At 41.7% G+C, this 23,284-nt stretch overlaps 1 long non-coding RNA gene and 1 other non-coding gene across 2 annotated transcripts; both read right to left on the bottom strand.

Annotated features, from left to right (window-relative positions):
• Window positions 1-2,730: 2,730 nt before the first annotated feature.
• LOC143481311 (U1 spliceosomal RNA) lies at window positions 2,731-2,888 on the bottom strand. The gene has a single exon (XR_013122005.1). It is a non-coding gene; the product is annotated as a U1 spliceosomal RNA (small nuclear RNA).
• Window positions 2,889-16,028: 13,140 nt separating this feature from the next.
• Window positions 16,029-18,961, bottom strand: LOC143481297 (uncharacterized). Its single transcript, XR_013121997.1, has 3 exons — window positions 18,827-18,961; window positions 16,685-16,816; window positions 16,029-16,481 (listed from the first exon to the last, which is right to left on the bottom strand). It is a non-coding gene; the product is annotated as an uncharacterized LOC143481297 (long non-coding RNA).
• Window positions 18,962-23,284: the final 4,323 nt, after the last annotated feature.

The raw sequence follows: 23,284 nt of genomic DNA, 5'->3' as shown, positions 1-23,284 counted from the left end.
AGTTAGGCTTGTTTATGGACATGTTGTGCACACGAAGACGGATTTGCTGGACACGATCTTCAGTATAGTGTACAATACCATTACCGAGAACAAATTAAGTTGCTGCATATTGACCCGTAAAATGGACCATCTACTGTGGCGGTGGGTGTCGTAATTATTATGTGAGATGTAGAGGTCTACAGCACACAGCACTAAACTGTGACAACTATGATGCGAAGTATGGAATAATGTAGAGAGCGAAAATGATGGAGAAATCAAATTTCATTCAGGAGATGTACAGTTACAGGAGATATCCACAGCCTCAAAACAAGTTTTTGTGAAATCGCTCTCCAAGGCATCCTATGTAGACAGTCCATAACTTACATGTGTGCTGCAGATTTTGCTGTCATGCTGCTATAGAAACCGAAGATGCCATATTCACACCCCACTTCTCTAAAATGATTCTTTTCTCTTTGAGACTGAACACTTCAATTCAAAGACTGGAACTTTTACAGAAGTCCCTTTGTGTGTTATGACTCAACATCTCTGGATTTATGCAATGGAGACAAACTGCTCAATTTTCCCTCTTTCTGTGCTCTTTTCATAGCGCGCTGATGCTCTTCAGACACGCGGCATGCTGGGTAGGACTCTTCCCTTCTCATGTGCATCCCCTGTAACTCCTGCACCAAATGGAATTTCAATGAGTTTAGTATGTGCTCAGCATAACGAATTGCATTTTAACTGGTAATGATCCTGGGCGAGTATACAGTACATCAGTGCAGCTGCTAACAAAGTCCACGTTCCTGAGCTGTTGTACACTGACGTTTCAGTTCTGTCCACTGAGGCACACACACTGAGGCATTGGTCATGTTCAAGTCAGGTTAAAGCCATGAATGTACAACATCACTCACTCTCTCGGCACCAGTCCAAGCACACGGACTCGTGTCTGCATGGCAACAGCACTGCCAGGCCCGTCTTATCGAATCGAGAGTCTCACACCCCCCATTTTAGACGAGGCGAGTTACGCCGTGTGCAGTCAAACTTGCCTATGGCTCCGAGGTATGAAGTTATGAGCCCAGGCTGATATGTTTAGAGGTCTCGAGAGCCAGTTTGAACAACCGCTCCCATTCTGGCTGCTGGAGTGATGTGAGGAGGCATTAGAGAGAGGTCTCGGAGGTGGAGGAGAACCCATCTAGGAATAAAGTTAAAACAAGTGGGCCCGTAGGAGTAATGGCTGTAAGGAGACACAGGTTTTAGGACGAATGTAGTCTTAGTATCGCCTTGACATGTCTGAGTACTGCACTGAAATCATTCCTCCTATTTTGGGGAAAGGGCATCGTGTTTCAAAGACTCTTTTTGCTTCCTGAAATTAAATAAGCATAGGGTCATACTAAGGTGGAGTAAAACTGAATTTACTCAAAGCTTTTTTTTTCCAAAACATGAAAAGTTGCTCATCAGTTTCTGTTACTCCACTATTCTACAGTCACCTCATCCTGGAGCCAGGTGTTCTTGCAATACAGCAAATCCCTTGAATTGAAGATGGGAGTTATGACAGGGTGATGTCAGTTTCATCATGCAGCTGAGGTTCAAACAACAGTGCTGTAAAAGGCTCTTGAAAAACATAACTGCTTTGTGAAAATGGCTAAATATAAGCCCAGTTTATATATATAAATATAAAACTGAGTTTTAGCCATTATATATATATATATATATATATATATATATATATATATATATATATATATGTGTGTGTGTGTGTGTGTGTGTGTGTGTGTGTGTGAGAGAGAGAGAGAGAGAGAGAGAGAGAAGAGAGAAAGGGGGCGTAGTAATAAAAATTGCAATGAAGTGCACAAGGTTTGAGGAGATCCAGGACATTTTGGACACAGGTTCCTCATCAGTTGTGCAAGCAAAGTGCTGAGGAAGATTTCAGGAAATCTGCCTGCATATGCAGTTCCAGATGTACAGATGTATAGCGCTTAATGATGGACCTCCGTCCAAATGTTTCAAAACAGTGTGGAACGATTCAGATTATGAGTACGAGTGTGAGTAAAGTGCAGACCTATACAGGGCGCGTATAAAACATTTAAATAAACAACAAAGAAGGAAAGGAGAAATATGCAAAATATACAGAAGAGCAATTTTACAGATGGAAGTATGTACGAGGCGTAAGTTCTTAGGTGTGTCAAATAAGTGTGAATAAAATGTAAAGTTTACAGAGGAGTGTGCAGAACTCTGGATGTTTCCCAGTGGGTGTTGGGTATTGGCATGTACAGTGCACTCATTTAAATGTGGCATATGGCATTATTATTTTATTTACCCAGCATTCAGAGCTCTAACAGTGGTTTGGGTAGAAGCTGTTATTCAGTCTTTTTGTCCTAGCTCTGATAGCCCTGTACCGTCTACCAGTAGCACAAACAGGGAATGGCCCTGTGTGTTAAAATGTAAATGTGCCATATTTTGTCAATTGTGATTTTTCACTGCAATCGAAATTTGTCCTCCGCTTTTTACCCATCTGTGCAGTTAGAACACACACACACACAAACACACTAGTGATTACTAGGGGGCTGTGGATCACACATGCCCAGAGCGGTGGGCAGCCCTAGCCCGGCGCCCGGGGAGCAGTTGGGGTTAGGTGCCTTGCTCAAGGGCACCTCAGTCATGGCCTCAGGTCTGGGAATCAAACCCACGACCCTCCGGTCACAAGACCAGTTCCCTAACCACCAGACCATGACTGCCCCAAACAAAAAGTATCAGGGGAGAGCGTGAACGCAGTCCCCCAGAAATTGTGCAGTCGAGATTCCCGCATTTGGGGAATTCGCAAGGGTCAGCACAGTCTGAGTGCAATGGCTGAGCCTCACCTTGGACGAATCACCTTCCTGATCATGGTCTCACCCCTGCCAGGTAAGTATTCTTATTTATTTTTGTATTATTTTATATATTATAACAATAAATGTCAGACATATTCAATTGTAATTCACCTGAAATGGTTAGTCTACCATACCAACAGAACTGCTTTCAAATGCTCACACTCTATTGACATGTAACACCTGTTAGAGACATGTGGGGGAATGTTGTACTCATTCGCCCACTGGCCAGTGTTCGAGCAACACATGCTACCTGTTTGAAAACAGTCATTAATGTAGTGGCTCACCTGCATTGAGCTGGCCACTCTCATTTGGTGCACCAGGAGGCACCATCAGGTAATGCTTCTATGACATGAGAGCCAGAAAGACCCCAGGTGCTGGGACCAGGACAACCCATTACGCCCTCTTTCCAATCACTTTCCAAACACCATGACAGCGGCTGCCGAGAGGGTCGCCATCTTATCCGTCCATTGTGTCTGTGGGAAGAATAATGAGGACATGAGACTCCTTCATTAATGTCCTCCAGCAGGACTTAAAAGAAAAAAGACGACAACGCCGTAGTCCATGAGCTGAACACGGGTGGCGATCCTGAACACGGGCATGTATTCATTATGTTAAAGGGGCTGGTGTGCAGTTAATAACAGAGTTAATAATGCCACATTTTAACTCACTGTTGCCAAAATCAATGTGTTGCAAATTGACTTACTATAAAATTGATAGAATTTAATTGCTTATATAGTATAGTAATTGTTGTTTAATTCATTATATTAACATGTGTCACTTCTAATGTAGAGCCAGTTTATTACTCATTGCTAGGCTATAGAAAACCCTAAAGAATCATTATGGGACCATATATGGCTTAAAGTTGCCTCAACTGTAGGAGAGGCAGAATGAGGATCAAAGCAGGAAGTCTGTCTTTCTTGGAGCTGTACAGAAAGACAAACTTACAAACACAAACATCAAAAGGGGGAAGAGGCCACTGTGAATTGTTAAAAGAGGAACATATCCTGGATATGGCTAGAATAAAGCAGGAAGAAAGTACAGGCATATACGTGGCGTGAGTCCTGTACGTGATCTGGGGGCCACACACTGTCGGTACTGTCCGCCTTATCGACCCCATTCTGCACTGTAGCTTTGCAGAGTCATAAACTGCTGGACAGCTGAAGTCCTGTTTATAGTGTGCAGATATAGTGTGCAGGGGGATATTAAAGGAATTCATCCACATAATTTCTCAAGTGCACATCCATTTGAACTAATGAAAAACTGAGTTCTGAGTTCTACTCTTTCAGGTGCAGATAATACCTACTATTGTGGATAATCTCATATCACTGATATTTAGTGACACTTAGATTAATCCATGACAGACAAAATATTAAATTATTTCTTAAAGGATAGGATAAAGGGCAACCCCTGTATCATTGCTTTAATACCCTGCCCCCCAAAGATATTAAACTTAAAAGGCTATGGGGATTTTGCCATCAGTTGTCACACATATGTGTATGTATGCTTGATCCAATCAATATCCAATCAAGGTGTCCTATAGCCCACAGTGCTAATTCAAATAAGCACATCCAGACTCAAGACAATGCACATCCTGTGTCCCGGTGTCTTCTACACACATTGACGTACAGACCATGTGAGAGAGGTAGTCATGGTCTGGTGATTATGGAACTGTGGTTGTCTTTTATATGTATTTTATGCTCCTACTTGTGTACAGCACCTTGGCCAATGACATTGATTTTAAGGTGCTTTATAAATAAATTTGATTTGATTTGATTTGATTTACATTTAGCGAGTGAAGGAGGGAAGTGTCTAGAAGATGACGGAGGAGAAGAATGTGAAGTTCTACTGTCATCTTCTGTTGTTATGAAGGATGTGAAGTTCTACAGCAGGGCTTTGTGTTAGGCTGGAGCAGCAAAGTTGCTGCTTTGAGATTTGAGATCATCTGTAGTTACACACGCTCGTTCTGGTCATGGGGTAATATGAGCATTGGTTAAAGATGGAGACAGCACACACACATCTAAAATCTGTTTGCTTGAAACCACATCATGCTTTTAGTTTGCCCAGTGCCATAAAGCTTCATTCCATTTCAAGAGGAGTGATCCTTCCTGTCATCTTCTGATGGTTTCCCATTGATGAGTCTTGGATCACTCGTCCATATGTCATATATCATCCAGTTCTCGAGACAATCACACCTCAGGAGGGACACTTTTTCATGTTAAACCTGATGTAGGCTGTAAACAACATATTTTACTTGTAATATCACAGTACATAAAATTAAATGTCACATGTAAAATCAACAGCTGTCAATGGCTTACTCAATAATGTCAAATATTTTGGCGCATTCCAGATGTTTTTAAATCAGAATAAAACCACAGGCCAAACTCGCTTGTGAAAATGGTAGTGTCTGCTACAGCAGATATCTGGGACTGCATGTGAGTGTTAGCCTGGGATCACCCTGAAACGTCCCAGTCTGCACTGATCTTTAGGTGGAAATCCACACATTAGTGGAAGATACAGCCATACTGGGTGTCTGGAGCAGCTGGCCTTGCTGATGTCCTGGGAGAAGAAGAACAGCTGTGATCTGTGGGCCTTACACTCGCTGTTCTCCTGTTCTAGGTTTGTGTTAGCCTACGTTATCTTTGTCTTCCATCCTGTATCTGCTCTAGATCCTTGAAGCGATGACCATGGATGCGTAAAGCCTGGTTTCACGATTCGTATTTTGTACTTTTTTCAGGTTTGTCCAAGGGCAGGTTCTGTCTCTCTCTTTTCTTTTTTCCCTTCTTCAATGCAGATTAAAGAAAATTGTGCATAAATAGCTTTTGCTGAACTATTCCAAAACATTGAAATTAAATCTTTTTTTGTCAACAATGTATTTGAGGTTTACAATGTCCCTTCAGTAATCAGTGTGACTTTTGTAGATTACCTCTAATGTGATATTATGTATGTGCTGTGTGTTCTCCGAGCTTTACAACTAAATGTGAATATTAGCATGTATAACTATCACTTCACTCTGTATATATTTGCCTCTCCGTTTTCTGTCAGACATTCAGCCATTACCTTCATAGTCTTCTCAGTTCTAATTTTTTCATTGACTTTGCCATCACTTACTGGTCTTGAGCAGATTAATAGAAATTGGTGAACTTTAACCCTGGTGAACTTTAACCCTGATGGAGCCCTAGAACAACCCCATGTTGTTTATTCACCACGTCCCCTTATCGATCACCTACAATACAGGCAGCACAGGGCTCAGACCATCTCTCCAATCTGTGGTGGGGATAATTTAACCCATTTATCACTGACTGCGTGCTGTCGTTTGACACCCAGGCACGCTGGGGACGGCATGCAGCAAATCTAACAGATTGCATCCCTGAGGATGTCTGAAACCTATAGCACTTCATAATGTGGTCCATATTACCGCTCAGCCTGCTGTTGACATGAAGCCTGTTTCAGCTGATGATGGTTTAAGGCCTGTCTGTCATCTCCTGTAATGAATTGTCAGATGCAACAGAGCCATAATGCTTGAACTGCATTTTTAACATCACTTCAAGAGCTTGTTCATGACGGATTATGAAGAACTATAATGCCAGCAGGATATGACATGAACTGTTATGCACAATATAGGTAGTGTGTTTGCACACTGCAGGTAGAATGAGAAATATTCAGAATTGCCTGGAACAGGGACATTGTCCCGCAAGGGCAAATAAACAACAAGGGCACTATCCTCTAAGGAAAATGTCCCGTAAGGCTGATGAACTCCTTGCTTCCATCTTTGAGGTGCAGCTAGGCTGCCCTCCAGTGGGAGTCTGGGCTTGGTGTCAAGGGGGCTTTTATCAAAGGGTCATTTACAACAAAGGGGCACAGGGAAAACATATCAAGTGTCAAGCACAAACTTGTTAGCCAGCATAATCATTGTTTGGGTATTTGAAAGACTTGTTTTGGGGGACATCAAAGAAAGTCACAGTCATTGGCCATTAGAAATCTATATTTAATTTTTATGTGGTCTATGCATTCAATTATTTTAAATCCTAAAATAGTAAGTGACATTAATAATGTTTTAAATGTTTTTTTTTTCTCTAATCCTGCTATTCAGAGGATATAAATGAAGAATAAATAAAAATATACAATATTTACATTAATTAAATAAATTTGGATGTTGGTAAAAACTCTTTTGTAAACAAAAATTGTGATTTAGTGATTTTGCTCTTTCTCAGGTTCACATCAATTTGGCCGTTTTTCTATTTGAGATGTAGCCCACAATAACCTGAGTACTTCTTGGCTTTTAAGTACGAACTGTTAAATCTGTCGGGTTCTTTGAACATTGTAGATAAATGCCGTTCTCCACGTCATGCGTGAAATCTTCAGTGGGATTCAGGTCAGTCTGTAATAACGCCACTTTAAGAGCATTTCTTTCCACCCACTCCTGTCATTTTAGTTTCGTCACTAGGGTTGTAGTGACATAGAAAGGTGAATCTCCCTTCTTACCTCCCTCCTTCCTCCCTTCCTCTCTCCTTCTCTCTCTCTCTATCTCTCTCTCTCCCTTTCTCTCTCTCATTTTTCTCCTCAGAAGTAGAGTTTTATTAAAATGGTTTCTGTGTTTTGTCCTGTGTTGCCCCTGCTGTTCTAACAGAACCACCAGTACCCGGCAGGAAGACAGTCCCCAACCCCCACAACACTGTTGTTCTCCAAGCTGCTATATTATACAAACCAAGAAATGTAATATCAGCTTTCTTAAGAACAGAGCTAAAACCTTATTGCCACAAGAAGTCCAACCCCAAGGGTGGTGATGAGGATTTGAGCAATATTCCTTTTTCATGGTGATCCTGTTTGGTGAAACAAACTGTACAGGACTGTGAAGACAGTGCATCACTAATGCACAGCACTAATACACATGTCTTTACAATTTCTAATTTGTGCTTCTTTACAGATATATTTACAAAGTTTCTCAATCATGGTGAGAAATTTAAATATATTGTCCATAACAGATGACATAAGTCCCCTAAACTCTTCATGCATAATTTGAATGCCAACTCAGTAGGAGGTAAAACAATTTTCTATGTACTATTAAATGGGACCGCTTAATCTTAAGTGCTTAAAACTAATGCCTTACTGAATGCATTGTGAATGCTTGTAATTAATTTTCTTTGTAATTAATTTATTTAGTTGTTTATTTATTTGTACTTTTCAAAGGGTTGGGAGGGTTACGAAGAGACCTAAGAGAAGGGCCCTTTTAAGGGATCAATACATTTACTTAATTTGCAAGGCTGCTGATAAACTAATTACTTTTTAGGAGAAATCTTATTCTGGTACTTTCTAAACACAAGGGGGTAGCACAGAGCTCCTATTTAAATGGGTTTACTGATTTATTTAAACAGTGGCTTTTGATGGTCTTTATGTGATCATTGGGAGGAAATCATAGAGAATCGTTGGCTTTGTGCATTATGGCCTTTATTAATGCGTGTGCGTGTGTAGGCATCATGTAGAATTATCTCAAATCACAGGACTTTTAAATCAGTGCAGCTTGATGCCTCCTGGGGTTTATGGATAAATGCAGCGGTTAAATGGCACAGTGACACTTTCTCCCTTTCTTCACTTTCTCTCTGCCTCTCTGGAGGCTCCGACCCTCCCGATTCAGCCATGTTCACTGTGTGGAAGCGTTTTCAAATATCATCAAGCTGTTTGTAATATAACGTCCTTGTTGTTAAAAGCTCTCCTTCGCCTGGCTGTCTGCAACCATCGGTGGCACTGAAACCTCGAGGGCAACATAAAGGTGCAGGGAAAGTATTCATCTGAGTTTCCAGTATTTTGACTTTGAGCTGTTAATAACAGATACAGGCATAATTAGAATAAGACAGAGGAGTGTGGGTTTCTCCCCAGGGGCAGTTATTAAGCACTGCAGTTCACTCCAACATCTCGTTTAAACACACTTCAGTATGACATGACTTTCATAACAATGTAATCTGAGTCCGACTATAGTCGTGATTATAGGCCCGGAGCCTAAATAAGGAAAGAATGCTTAGTAAATATGTGGTGGCCTGTTATGATTGCTACTGTGAATCAGTGAGTCTCTCTGCAGGACGTTGTTTATGTAGGTGAATTGCAGACAGGCCAGGTAACAACGAAGCAAGTTCTGAGTTATACTAAACTGTTAAAATAGTCACGTACATCAGGTAAAACACTGTTTTTAACTAGAGAGCACAACAGAAGCTGAGGACATGTTAAGACATGTTGCTATGGCTTGGCTTGCTCATGAGGAAGGCAAAGGGATAATGCCTTATGAACCCAATGATTAATTGCTATTCACCAACACTGAGCTTTCTGGGGGTCTGAACACTTTTCAGCCGAAGCAGAAGGTTGGGCCAATTCGGTGGCATTATATTATTGCTAGGAGAAATAGGTTGAGTTGTTAGAAGACCAAAACCTGATGTAATTTCTAGGGGTACTTTAGCCACTGAGGACCGGATTGGTTTTTGTGCACACGTCTGTGCTAACATTCTGGTTTTTGAGGAATAGCAATCAATGTCAATCTGTGAATCCTTTGTGATTAAACCAGATGCCTCTTATTCAACATAGTTATGGTGGCACACCGAAAGGTCTTTTTGCACTACAATTGTATGTTATACAGGGCTGTCAAGGTGCGCTGAGTGGAAAAGGTGATATGATATTGGCCTAATAATGTCATTACACACTTGAATCGCTTCCCACTGCATTTGATCATTGAATCATTGCAAGCAAGGACTATGTAATACTATATCATAAAAAATGGCAAATCCAATAAAGCTGTCCGGTGATGTAGAAAAACTGCCCTTCAAATATGCATGATGAGATGAACAGATTTGGATGGCAATTTCCTGTTGCCCATAAAAATAACCCTCCTTTAATGACTGAACCACTTTCTTCAGTATAGGAAGTTTTCTTTGAGTTTAAATACACTGTAAACTATTGTAAGGTTCACATTCACATGCAATACACATTTATTTAAGCTTCCATCAATACTGACAACAGTTTATCTGAAAAATGATCCAGGTGTTAAGAGCACCAACCACAGCACACACTTTGTGTATCTGAGTCTACATTCAACAATGTTCATCCAAATCCAGGAGTGTCTCGTATTCGGTGATTTTAAATTTAAAACCAACAAATCCTGAGTGTGTAAAACATGTGCAGTGCACTAAAAAATGGTGTCATCTGAATATGAGAGTACTAATTCTGCTTTATGGCAGAGCAGGTGTCAAAGAAAGTGCATTGAGTTGTAAAGATTATGTCAGATAAGTTTCAGAGTTTTCAGAGTTTTCCCTTCACAATCTTTTCCCTTGACTCTACCCTCACCTGTTTATAACCATTACCACTCTTCTGACTGATGAAATGAGAGTAAACATAGGGGGAGGAATTAGCATGCTTCATAAAGCCATCATAGAAACTTCACAACCTTCAAAGAAACAACATAGAGGACATAGCCATTACAGAAACTGCTGTGGCCATAGCCATCATAGAAACCGTGTGGTGGACATACTGTGGCCTTCATAGAAACTGCACAGAGGACATGATCACTCTGCTGACATAATTCCAGACTTTATTAGCCTTAGAAATGTGCCACAGTTTCAGTGATGTCTGAACACATTTGTGGTTTTCCATTATTTTCTGTTAAATGCTCAGCTCCATCCATTCACAATGGAGCAGCCCGGGAAGCTTGTTCAGGTAATGCCAGTGCTCGTCTAAATAACATGGCTAAAATATGATTTTAAAGTTGATACAGTCAATATCTGTTGTTATTGGCCACATGCTCTGGTCTGATAGAGTTCCCAGTTCTAATTCTGTCCATCCATAGATGCAACCACTTTAAGCTACTTGACCCCACAACCTAGAGAGGAACTGCTTTCAAGTCTCTGCTCAATGGGCAGAAGTGACTTTCTCATTAGGTTTGCCCAACGCAGGATGATATGACAGTAGCTGCTCCAGCACACAAACACTTGTCCAGGATCCGCTTGTGTTTTATGAGCTTCTTTACTTCAAGGAATGTTTCTTATGGTGAGAAACGAAGTTGAGGTCTTTACCGTTGGCTCATGTCCAAGCTTGTCTGTGATTAATGCGTGCACGTTTTGGCATTTGTAATGTATAATCGGAGAGGATACGTTGTATTTCATCATAAATATATGACATAAATGGTAAAAGAAAAAAAGAAAATGTACATTTCACCAGATATACTTTATTTACTTGATTTACTTAGCACTGATTAAGTCAGCCAGTTCCCATAGATATTTTGTATCCCCTCTATTCCCTTGAGTAACAGTTTGTGATGCTTCCCAGCTGTTTTGCAGTACATCTGCAGATCAGTTCTTTATGTACACACTGTAGTCAGTGTGATCCAGTCTGGGTTCCCCCAGTGCATCTGGAACAAACGTACGTTTGCTACTGCACTTTACCGTCACCTGACCTAGCATATTTTGGGAATTATACTAGCTCACTAGAATTCACATGAACACACTCACATAAAAAGTATCACACAACAAAGGGTAAGGTTAGTGACATATGTACTGCTGTGGCTGTTATTCACTGTTATGGCAACATCATGCAAAAATCCACATTTTAGATATTTGAATCCTCCTAAACTGAAATATTTTAAATTATCCTAAACCAGGAGACAAAAAAATCGATAACTGGTTATTGATGGCTATTATGATCAGCCATTACATATTAGGTTAAGATTAGCTTTGTAAGAAACTTGGAGGACAAAAGGATTTTCATCTTTGAACCTGCAGTTTCATTTAACTTTACATATGTAGGGGTTGGTAAAAACACATAAAGCTTTAAACAATACGATAACAACACGAGTCTATAACAATACCAGAGCTGCTGTAGCACTGACTTTATCTTAACGTAGAATACAAAGTGTGCTTTGGCTTTGGCTTCAAAATGGAAATCCAAGCCGACTCTGAATATGTGGAGTGAGCAAACAGCAAGTGTGTGAAGACAATATCAGTGACGGGGTGCATACCAGCGCAGGCAGCCGGGATGGAGGGGGGAGAGACGGAGAGGCAAGGGCAGAAGTGGACAAACAGAAGTGCAGTAGTTACCTCCTCTTGTTAAGGAGGCATTTCCTCTAGTGTCTGCTTGCTCACGCTCTCTCTCCCCGTCCTCAGTGTTTATCCCAGATAGATAAAAGCAGGGGGAGGGGCTGCAGGCTGCACCAGAGACCCCAAGCCAGCTGGGAGATCTCGTTTGCTACCGCTAATCTATTAAGATGGTGTAGCTGGTGTTGGGGGTAAAGAAGGGGGTAAGTGGGTCCGGTGGGACCCTGTGTGGCCCAGACCCATTGGGTTATCTCTCAACGGTGGAAGTGGAAGCAGTCACGGCACACCGAGGTCCCAGAGCTGGGTCACCAGCTCACGGAGAGTGGCCTGGGCCGCTAATGACCGCGACGGGACAAGATGAAGGAGGGGGGGGGGTTGGGAGATGGGACAGCACTTGTTTGTGTCTCCGCACCATCAAAGACAGCAGATGCTTTGGTGGCTGATGCTCTGATCCTAAGGGCCCTCCCCCTTGTGGTGGTGATACTCTGTTCTGCCTATATACTGCATCTGTTGGCCTCTCTCACCCCCATCAACATACAGGCCTCCAGCATCAGGGCCTTTCTGGAATGAAAGTGCAGCTCCAGGTGAGGGCCCCTGAGGGCCCCTGTTTGCCAAGTGGGAATTACATACAACACAGTGTTTCTTTTGAGTCAAAATTAGCTTTACAAAGACCCACAGAACCCACTGCAATTTATAATCTATGAGATGGAAGAGATGGAAGCCGTGGTTAGAGTTTAGATGGTGTGTTGGGCATTACTGGACCAGGCTAAGTATTACTTAAGAAAAATGTTGCTATGATAAGAGAAAATGTGTTTTTAATGACCGTCAAGGTTGAGCAATTTCAGTGTGCAAACATTCAATTAATATCCAAGAGGCCGTCGCCGAAATCTAGACTGCTACTCATGCGCTTACCATTATTCATTGTGCAATCAATCAAGATGAGATGATGGCTGATACCGCTGCTGTGTTGCTCATTCCAGATGTATAGAGGACTCATAACAAGCTTGAGTTTGACGTAAATCCTGATCAGTTCCAGATTATGATGTGCATTATGCCACTGCTCCTTATCCCTCTGATATGCCATAAAAGTTGAAATATGTGCAGGCCAAACAGCTCTTATCCACCAGTTTCTGGCTCAGACGCTCTGTTTCTGAACTTATCTTCACCAAATTAGTGAAATGTTGATTGAGTCATATGCCATTTTAACAGCTGACTTGTGCCCTAATCACATCAGTAGTGGAGGTTTTCCGCACAAAGCACGTGTTTATACACACAGTACTGTCTGAGCCTTGTTTATTGAGCCATTTTGCTGGTGTGTCGTCAAATTTTTTGTAGTGAAAGCACAGTTCACATGCATGTTGCAATCACACAAGAGCATAATGCAAATTACATATATATAAAGGGACTACACACATATTTTGCAGTGTCCACGTATGCTAAAAGAGGTCAGTTTTCCCCATCTGATTAAAAAACACAGCTGTACATCTGTACAGTCAAATGAATTTTAATGGTGAAGAATGGATTGGTGGATGAAGTGGTTTGGATATAGCATCACCACACTGGACTTTTGTTTTTAAATATTTCTGCAATAATTAATGTTGTTTTGTGTTTTTTAAGACAGGAAAGCCATTTATATCTGGTTTTATTTTTAAGGGGTTTTTAAAGATATGAGATAGGCCTACGTCATGACAGATGTAACGAGCCAGAAACAGGATGTGGAGTCGAGAGGAGGTTTAAACGTGGAACGTTTATTACTGACAATACGGGAACGAACACAGACTCACGGCACTGAAGTCAGACAACGACAAAGACGCGCAGACGCGAGTGCGACGCATTACGATAACGAGACAATAGACAGGCGATACGAATAACAGTCGAACACGTACACGCTAACGAACACGGGAACGTGAGACACAAACGTATTAACAAACATAAACGAGTCCGAGCGAGAGTCAGGGGCGACAGAACTGAACCCAGATCGATCATTTGTGTAAGACCACAGACAACAGAAAAACTCTAGAAACAGTTAATAATTTTATTGCCTAGTGAAATGTAAATGCCAACTCCAATAGGCTACATATTCCAACTACTACAACTTCTACTTAGATATGATAATATAGTAGGCCTATATTTGGGATGGAAGAAAGCCTAGAATTCATATAAGCTTTGTCTTGCCTTTACTTTAAAACTTTTTACAATAAATATAATATTGTATATAATATTGTATTATAAGAAAATTATATGGAAAATTCCATCTCCCAAAATATGTATTAGGCTCACTGGTTAAGAAATGTTATTAAATAACATTTTTGAAGAGGGTAATTTTCTTCCATATAATAAAATGAAGGAAATGGAGGTTCATGGTCATTTCGGGAAAAATGTGCAAATCAGACACTGTATTAAAGGAAAAGTTACGTTTCATTAAGGGGAAAACCCCTTTAAAAAGTCCTGTAATCACCATGTACTAATGTCCATCAAACTATTATTAGTCATTTCCTCTTGTATGCTGTAGTATTTTAATGTAATGTAATCTAATTTCATAGCAATGTCTGGTTTCCTGCCTGGTTTTGCTTGTTTCTTTTCTTTTTCATTTTATTTATGTAGTCTATATATAAAACTGTATACAGCATATAAAAATATGCAAGCCATATTTTCTAATCATGGTCGTTGTAAAATTTAAATGAGTAAACCTGTACCAAACTGCATCACCCGTGCTGTTGTCTGACATTACTGCGGTCGATTTAGAGTACTTACATTTATGAAGCATTACATAATTTACTTCAATAAATGTTTTTATGGCTTCCTTCCTTAACCTGTGCTTCTCATGGAGGTCAACTGTGAGAAAGGCCCAGGGCCTTTCAAAGCTTCCCACAAACTCAGGTGGAAAAGTGCAGCAGAGAGCAGCTGCTTTGACTAGCAAGTCACTGCTGGGGTTTAAAGAGCTTTCAACAGAGCCATTAAACACACTGACAATGGATGAACTGTCACAACTCTGCAGACTTAGACCTTTAACCAAACTAACCCTGGTTCACCAACAGTGATGAATTTAAAAAGTTTGAAGAAGCACACAATTCAGCTATTGTAATGACACTCACTGGGACCTATTGATTAACCTGAAATCCCAGATACTGTTAAAAAAACATGGATTTCTGATGAATGTTGATATGAACATTCATAAACGAACCATGCGTTGGTTATTTACTGTAGATATCATTCAGTTGTTAGACAGACACCCGTCATATAAAGACACCCGTCATATAAAGACACCCATCATATAAAGACACCCGTCATATAAAGACACCCATCATATGAAGACACCCATCATATGAAGACACCCATCATATAAAGACATGCGTTATATGAAGACACCCGTCATATAAAGACACCCATCATATGAAGACACTCATCATATGAAGACACCCATCATATGAAGACCTACCATGTGACTGAGTGGACTTTCCCCAAACCTCCAGTTCCCAGTTTTTCAAGTATTATTATCTAAATACAAGGTGCACTTGACCTGGTCCTGCATATCACATGGGGCAGTTCCCCAGTCTCACACTGTCCTTAACGCAGATGTTAGCCAGATGTTTTGTTCATTTCCTACTAAATGTGTGGGCTCTCTAGGACAGCGACTGTTTGTGTCCACTAATAAAGTGGATCCAGGGCCCCATCAGAAACATCTTGTGTGTTGCTGCAATGTGACTGTTTGTTTATGCCTTCTTGTAGGAGCAGATGTGTAATAAGAGCTACACCCTCAGCCACAGACGGGTTTGAGCACCACTTGTTTGTCGTTTTAAGGTGTAAGGCAATGTTTGTTAAAATTAGTTTTGCAAAATCATCTTTTCTCCTGAGAACACAGATCTATTCAGGCTTTGTTAACCTTGTAAATCCTGTAAAGCGCTTTGTGACAACATATGTTGTGAAAAGCGCTATACAAATATATTTGATTTGATTTGATTTGGTCCTTTACAATGTACGATATAGTCCTATACTTACTCCCGATTGTCCGTTTTCACAAGGGAAAGTTTTTATTAGAAGAACTCACAGGATCAGGAGCACAAAAACAACATGTAAATCTGTTGGCCCTGTTATTCCCTTAGACCAGCACATGCACACGCACGCACACACACACACACACACACACACACACACACACACACACACACACACACAAATGCACATGAACAGAGAGAGAAAAAACAGCTCCTCCACTGTTGCAAGGCATGCCATGGGGCGTTCACATTCGCTCTGCCAACCCCTGTGTTTACAGACAGCCTGTACAGCGGTCCTGTGATCCATGAGGAGCAGGACCACAGCAAAACCAATCTGTTTAAGTGGTGAAGAGACAGCGCCACAAAGGGGCCCGACCCGGCCAGGGCGAAGGAGGTGGGATACAACACAGCTTCAGGATGGAACCTTGAGTCGCCTTGAGACAACGGAAAGTTTGAGAGCGACGTTTTTTTTGGTTTGGAGAGTAGACAGCCTAAGTAGTAGACCACTTGCTGTGCTACTGATATATGTATCCTCCAGAGGAACAGAGTTCATCTCCAAGATCAACAATTGTCTGAGGAAAAGGATTGGTCAGGGTTAGGCGCAGGGACTTTTTTTTTTTTTTTACCTAGAAGCAGACTGAGTTTATTCATCTGGGGTGGGAATCTACACAAACAGAACACTATAATAGAACTGCATTTTTTTTTCCCCTTCGTTCGCCATGAGAAAGTAGGAGAACGTCTGGACGGGGTCCATGGAGTACACAGTTGTACCTACGAGTCAGGCCTTGTTTCCTCCCACAGAAAGAGGGGCGCTCCAGTCGTGTGAGCGTGGTCTGGGGACGGGCACTCTTCACATGGCGCATGTGTTCCTTCACTCGACCCAAGGGAACAGGGGGCTGCAGAGGAACTGAGGAGACAGGAGGGGGAGAACGAAGATGGAGGAAGATAGTGGAGTAAAAAGTAGAGGGAGCCGGAGGGGGAAATGTGTAGGGGGAGTGCACACAAGAGGGTAGGGGACAGCAAGAAGGCGCGACAGACATTTCTCTGACGTCAAACCACGCGTACAATTGACAAAGAGTGAAGGAGCAGAAAGGAGAGGGTTGGGTAAGGGAGACATCTGCTTCTCATCCGGTATGGGAAAATCCCTAGATCATGAAGATTAAGTTGGGATCCCTAGAATGGAGTTTCTCAGTTCAGAGAAAATCTGATTATGGTGTATCTTCAATGCTTTACCTACAGCACGGTTAAGCAGACATGATAGAGTGGGATTAAAAACCTTAAGTTGTCTACCTGACCAGTGTTTGTGTGTGTGCTTTATTTCTATATGTATTTGTTGTTGTTAGGCAGTTTGTTTTGTGTGGGCCACTAGCATTTCATAGCCAAATACAGAAATGAAATAATGTGCACATATATGGAGAGACGGTTTACAGTGTAATTGTAAATCCTTCACACCACATCTTCAGTGTGTGAGCCTGATGAATGTGCAGTCCGTCGTAGTATGACCTCTAGAGACAAGCAGAATCTCTTATGACCAAATCTTCTGGACTGGGGCCATCCACATTTTAGGCTGTCATGAAGAGTTGTGAAGCAAAGTATCAGTTCTCTACATTTCGACAGTCTTCTTAGGACATCTAACGGAGTTACAACTGACTCCATAAGCCTTGGTTGTGTCTGTTGAGGAGATAACGTTCCATCAAGCTCCATCTGGATTTTGCAACCTTAAATCAAACTTCTCCAGTGATTAAACACACATATAGTGATCTGTTAGATGGAGCAAACGGGAAAAGCTGTTCTTTATTTAAGTTCCATTATGTGCACTCTTGCCTTGTTATCTATTGATAGTCAGTGACCCAATCAGCTATTCAAATCTCCCTCCGACATAACATACACTCTTACTGGCATCTATATGATCTAAATATTAATTAGATCATGATTACAATTACTTCCTCTTTGGAGCAATGTTCACGGAGTAAGTCCTACCCAAAACATAAAATAAGATGGGAGTGAGTTGTGTGATCAAACAGACGCTAGAGGACCGTGAGCTTGTGTAATCACTGATACCCCGGAGCATGTCCTGTTTGCCTGATAAGATGACTGTCGAGCTTCATAATGAGTCTGGAACTGAAACAACCTCTGGCTTTCTGTTAGCTGGGTCAACTGAAACTCCTAGATCCATCCATAGCAGGACACAGATTAGAGGAAGCTCTGGTCATTTGAGAAGCCTGTGTAATTTATATTCAAGCAATTTTCTACATCACACTGCGTTATAATATATATATATATATATATATATATATATATATATATATATATATATATATATATATATATATTAGCGCTGTCAATTCCAGGTGCCGCGATTAAAAGTCCTCACCAGGATTTTGCTCTGGCTTCCTGGATTGTGTTGATTCCACTAATTTTACCTGGATTGCTAATTAGAAAATCTAGCAAGCTTGAGCAAAATCCTGGTGAGGACTTTTAATCGCGGCACCTGGAATTGACAGCACTAATATATATATATACACAATTTTTTTCAAATAATTAATTCCTCAATTATGGGTTTGTTTTGTTTTGTTTTTTTGTGGCATGCAAACCCATTTCAGCTTCTTCATTTCACTTTTATATTTGCATATCAAGCTCATTTGCATATCTCAGGCTCAGTTCATTACACCTAATTTTGCTTTGTTGTGGATTTTATTTTGCGTTCCAGAGGGTTTGCAACAAGTCTGGTGTTAAGAAGGAAGCAGGGTAAAATAGGCAGTTGGGAAGAGAGACATGTTATGTGTGATCAATACAGAGATGGGCACTCTAGTCAGTCAGTCTTGACAGTAAGAGTCAGTCCGTTATCCAGGCGCAGTGTATGAAAATTATAAAATAAATACTTTCTTTGTGTCTTTATGTTGCCATTATTCCTTACCTTTGTTTCGGTGATTTGGGACGCAGCCCCTTTTCTCGTGATGTTTCACAACATCCGCTTATCGCCAGCGCAAAATCGGAGAGAAGCGTCAAGTCTAAACGAGGGTGGCGTGACTTTGGCTGGAGCACCATAGATATCAGCCTTAGGCTATAGGCAGTTTAAAATATCTGGACATAACCGAAGCGTTATAAAAAATTGGGAAACATAAAAGACACTGGAACGACCACAACGAACTTCATAAGGCACCTGAAAACCCGGAAAGGCTTGTTTAGTTTATGCTAGCCACTTAGCTGTCAATACAGCTAATATATATACAAAAGTTATTTTCCATTTCCTGTCCCTAAGCTTATCCTGCTTTTGACTTGAGACTTAACTTGGACTTAACTTGGACTCGACCAAAAGACTTGATTTGAATTGGACTACAGCCTAAAGATTCGTAACTTGAATTAGACTCTAGCCTAAAGACTTGCGACTTGACTTGGACTTGTATTTTTTTTACTTCTGAACATCTCTGGATCAGTATAAAAAAGAAACATGAAAGAAAGAAGCAACCCGGTGTTGAGAGACAAGAAATGGAGAAATCAGAACGCTAAAACCTAAGGACCACGGAAACCAAGGAGATGAAGAAGGAGCCCAGGTCCAGGGAAAATGCCCCGGTTCAGGCTGTTAGATTCTCACAGTCTCTCTTCGGCATCCTGGAGCATGTCGACTTATTTGTTTACCCAGTGATCAGTCATGGAAAATCAAACCTTACATTTAGGGCAACTTGACCGAAACGCCCCATCAGTCGCTAAGCCAGTGCCAACCACCACTGGAAGCCACAGGCTACTAGCTGGATTAAGATCCTGCTCCTTAGAATAGAGGATTCCTTATTCTTATGCTTTCCTGAAATATTGCCTAACTAACAGTGCCAGGTGACAGTATTTATTCACCTAATTCACCACATGTGGATCGACTAGCCATTATGTTGTGCTTCCTTCCACTCCAGTGCTGCTGGGCCTGAGGCCATGTGGCTATCTGAGATCTCTCCTCCCTCTGCCAGAGGTAATCAGAGGTATCAGCGGTAATCAAAGCCAACGTTTCAGCAAGTGCACGGTGGCTCCTGAGCACCAGACGGCCGCAGTAGAGACGACCACTGCCTCAAGACTCCACGGCCCTGCCTGGCTCCCAACCTCCAGCTGTACTGTGTATTGTTTTAAGATACTAATTCTCTAAACTATCTCCTATTGCTGATCTGAGGTTTCCCCCTACTACACACACTTACACACACACAAACATGTGTGCACGTATACACGACACCCACATTAATCCTCCTTAGTCCTCTGCCTGGCACTTGTTCTACAACAGGAGGCAGTGGCAGTAGCTATTTAGGTTGTTGTCTTTCTACACGCACAAATAAACCTCACAGAATTATTTTGCTTGGCTGCGGTTCATATAAACATAAGTAAGGCCGAAGTAAGTTCGTCCTAATTTAACCCTGGTAACAAAATACTTGTAGGCTCTCAGCTTTGTTACAAAAACGCTGTTATAGAAGTGTTGATAAAAAAGCGCAACAAAAATCAAAGTTCACTGGATGTCACTGGATGTCAAAACGTTCACTGGATGTCAGTGGTGATCTACTGCATCTAATTAGTAACATGTTCCCAGGCTTGGTTAATACTAAAGTTAATACAGAGTTTGCAATATCAGTGGGCAGACCAAGTTTTACTAAGTTAAGATCCCTTTACTGTCACGACTATGTGTGTATCTTGAATGAGTGTGTGTGTGTGTGTGTGTGTGTGTGTCTGCATGTTCACAACTGAGGAAGCATCAAATGATTACTAGGTATAAAAACGCTTTGCCACTCATATTGATAAAGGTCCAGCACGACCTAATTGAACTTCAACATCTCATCCACAGTTCAGTGTCAGCAATATGTAACGGAAACAACTCAAAGTGCCTTCATCAATGGTTTATGCATCTACAGAAATATCCTTAACTGAAGTCAAGGTTAAGTCTGCGTTCATCCAACTGTGAATCAGTTCCTCTGTACATCGAGCTCATGCTCTGTTCTGGTTTCTGGGCAGCTTTGCCTAATAGAGGTATTTTTCCACCGGTTACACTTAAACATATACAACTTACAAAAATAAACACGTTGGGTTGCCCTCATTTCTACTCTGTAAGAACTTGGAATATTTATCTCAGTTTGGGGACCACTTGGACAAACACTCCCTCGTTCTTGCCTCATTTATTCACAACCCCCCCAGCGGACACATTCACACACCACGTGCCCTTGCACAAAAACAACACGTTTTCCATACGCTGTATTATTATGACCAGGCAACCTCAAGCCTCTGACCCATCTCCAGCAGGGAATGATGAAGAGTCGTGTAACGTAAACACAGGGCTTTCCTCCGCTCTCCGCGGGCTCGCGTGCTGATAGAGGTGCGGATTCCTGCTGAGCTGTTAGAAGCAGCATTTGGCTCTGGGAAGTTCAGCGGCTGATGTGACGTTTCTTCCTTCTATCGCTGTCCGTCATGTTACTGGTATAAGGAAGAAATAATAATAAAACATGCAGGTCATGCTATGAAGGAGAGAAGAGTTGTCAATCAGGGTCTTTCCAGAACATGCTCATCATACCATGTGATAAATAAATTCTCAGACGACAATGCTGCACATATGACTGTATGCGCACTTAGTGCAGGACGTCCTGGTAAACAGACATGCTCACACAATGGAAACGAATGTCAAAGGAAGCCGCTCGACACCTGCTGCCCTTAAAGACTCGACCAAGGCTGTCATCTCAGACGTAAACAGGAAGTGACGCACACAAGGGCAGCCGAATAAACGGCGTGTTGCAGCGGCATTCCCAACTCCACCCCCCCCAGGGGGATTCGGCTGGAGGTGGGACCGCTTCCCAAAATCCACAGACTCCCAAGTGCTGTTTACATCGGAGGCAACAGGTGGACACGGGGGAAAGCCATGAGGCGGAGAGAAAGGAGGAAGACGGGGCAGGATATGAGTGGATGGGATATCCTGTAAAGGAGCTGGTCAGGTGCTCCACATTACATAACACCTCAAAAGCACCTTGCAGTGGTGGAGTCGGGCCAAAACAGCCGCCTTATGATTATCTGAAAGTCAGTCTCTAGATGTTGTGTGTTGGCTCGTTTTTAGCAATTGGTTTTTCACAAAAAAATCCGAAAGAGCTTTACAGATTTAAAACTAACTCACTCGTGTTACGAAAGTTTAAGAAACTGCTCCTGCAAGACACTAGATGAGTTTAAAGCATGTTATAAGTGAGGTGCCTGCAGTTTAGCGGGGCTCCTGTTTCTTGTTCAAAGCCTTTCGATTTAGCAAAATTCCAAACTGTCATATAAGTTGCAGACTGTTAAATGAATTGAGAACAATTACATTGGACTGTCAACAGTGCTTATGCCTAAGCTTTGAAATTCAGTGGCAAAAATATTTCCCAGAAAGCCCTATTAAATCACACATATGCTAGTGCAGAGAAGTTTTATTTGGGCTTTTCCCAAAAAACGCAATGGAATTGGTCTACAATTGGGTTTAGAATTACAGGCACAGCAGATAAAGAATGCACATTACTAATGTCCCATTGTCTTTGGTAATAATACATGTTTTATTAAGCATGAAAAACCGTGTGTAGATTTGAAATTTCTAAAACAGCATGCATATCAATCAAAACACATCCATCATATCCATATTATGCCAAATGTTATAGCACGTTATAGCATAGCAGTGAACTACTTTCTAGAAACTAATGTATTTCTTTCTGCAAATCTACACAACATCTCTGCACTGTTAATGTGGTGAACTCATAGAAAAGGTCTGTTATGGCTCCAATGTACACCTTCGATGAGGAATAAGACCTTCTGCCAAAGGGACGCTGTCACTCATGTTCTTTTTGGGGGCGGGCGAGAAGACCTGAAGAGAAGTACCAGGTATGCGCGAGCGTGCCAGGACCGTCGTTTACAGAGTCCTTCCCCCTACACCAGGTGGTGTCGCCTGCCTTCCGCTCCCAACACACAGCACCACCTGATTCACCTGGACCAGAGACTCACACCTCCATGACCAGACACGTAGCAGAACAACAGGGACAAAACCCAAATCCACACACACATAAACACATATATATGTCAGCAACAGTACTCAGGTAGTCTGTGGCATTGACACGATGCTCAATTGGTACTAATGGGCCCAAAGTGTGCCAGGAAAATATTCCCCACACCATTGCACCACCAGTCTGAGCCGTTGATACAAGGCAGGATGGATCTATGCTTTCATGTTGTTGACGGCAAATTCTGACTCTATCACCTGAATGTCACAGCAGAAATCAAGACTCATCAGACCAGGCAATGTTTTTCCAATCTTCCGTTGTCCAGTTTTGGTGAGCTGAATTGTAGCCTCAGTTTCCTGTTCTTAGCTGACAGGAGTGGCACCCGGTGTGGTCTTCTGCTGCTG

Source organism: Brachyhypopomus gauderio, chromosome 17 (genome assembly GCF_052324685.1).
Source record: "Brachyhypopomus gauderio isolate BG-103 chromosome 17, BGAUD_0.2, whole genome shotgun sequence".
Classification (NCBI taxonomy): Eukaryota; Metazoa; Chordata; class Actinopteri; order Gymnotiformes; family Hypopomidae; genus Brachyhypopomus; species Brachyhypopomus gauderio.
Note: the sequence above shows the minus strand (reverse complement) of the source record. Positions and strands in the feature narration are given on the sequence as shown.